Genomic DNA, 1643 nt, shown 5'->3' with positions numbered 1-1643 from the left:
AAATAGAAGACACATCGCATAGGAGGACAGTAGAAATAGAAGACACATCGCATAGGAGGACAGTAGAAATAGAAGACACATCGCATAGGAGGACAGTAGAAATAGAAGACACATCGCATAGGAGGACAGTAGAAATAGAAGACACATCGCATAGGAGGACAGTAGAAATAGAAGACACATCGCATAGGAGGACAGTAGAAATAGAAGACACATCGCATAGGAGGACAGTAGAAATAGAAGACACATCGCATAGGAGGACAGTAGAAATAGAAGACACATCGCATAGGAGGACAGTAGAAATAGAAGACACATCGCATAGGAGGACAGTAGAAATAGAAGACACATCGCATAGGAGGACAGTAGAAATAGAAGACACATCGCATAGGAGGACAGTAGAAATAGAAGACACATCGCATAGGAGGACAGTAGAAATAGAAGACACATCGCATAGGAGGACAGTAGAAATAGAAGACACATCGCATAGGAGGACAGTAGAAATAGAAGACACATCGCATAGGAGGACAGTAGAAATAGAAGACACATCGCATAGGAGGACAGTAGAAATAGAAGACACATCGCATAGGAGGACAGTAGAAATAGAAGACACATCGCATAGGAGGACAGTAGAAATAGAAGACACATCGCATAGGAGGACAGTAGAAATAGAAGACACATCGCATAGGAGGACAGTAGAAATAGAAGACACATCGCATAGGAGGACAGTAGAAATAGAAGACACATCGCATAGGAGGACAGTAGAAATAGAAGACACATCGCATAGGAGGACAGTAGAAATAGAAGACACATCGCATAGGAGGACAGTAGAAATAGAAGACACATCGCATAGGAGGACAGTAGAAATAGAAGACACATCACATAGGAGGACAGTAGAAATAGAAGACACATCACATAGGAGGACAGTAGAAATAGAAGACACATCACATAGGAGGACAGTAGAAATAGAAGACACATCACATAGGAGGACAGTAGAAATAGAAGACACATCACATAGGAGGACAGTAGAAATAGAAGACACATCACATAGGAGGACAGTAGAAATAGAAGACACAGTAGAAATAGATCACCACATAACAGGGGAAGATACACATCCATGAATCCATACAGGGTTAATATATGTTAATATATGTTAATGTAAAAAAAAAAAATCATAATTATGATATATGTTGAGCAAAGGCTATTTATTGTCATATCCGACACAAATACAATTAATTCATCCAATGTCTTTTTTTTGTGATGTCACCATTTGTCTTTGCAGAAAATCTCACCATGTTCACTGTGAAGGGCTGTTTAGTAACACAGTCAACAGCTCAGATCATTTGGTATACGGGTCATTTGGGGGAGTAAAAATACGGAATTGGGGCAGTGAGCGTGCAGCACGAAGCCCCCCTCCCTACACTGTGATTCTAGATATGACTGTATAAACAGTACAACTGCATAGACACACACCCCTCTAGTGGCAGAACCAAGTTGATTCAAACCAGAGTCTATACTAAGACAGCTACACTACCGTTCAAAAGTTTGGGGTCAATTAGAAAATGTCCTTTAGGGCCATTAAAATAACATCAAATTGATCTGAAATACAGTGTAGACATTGTTAATGTTGTAAATAACTATTGAAGATC

This window comes from Oncorhynchus keta, chromosome 10, assembly GCF_023373465.1.
Source record: "Oncorhynchus keta strain PuntledgeMale-10-30-2019 chromosome 10, Oket_V2, whole genome shotgun sequence".
NCBI classification, from domain to species: domain Eukaryota; kingdom Metazoa; phylum Chordata; class Actinopteri; order Salmoniformes; family Salmonidae; genus Oncorhynchus; species Oncorhynchus keta.
This window is presented reverse-complemented; position numbering follows the sequence as displayed.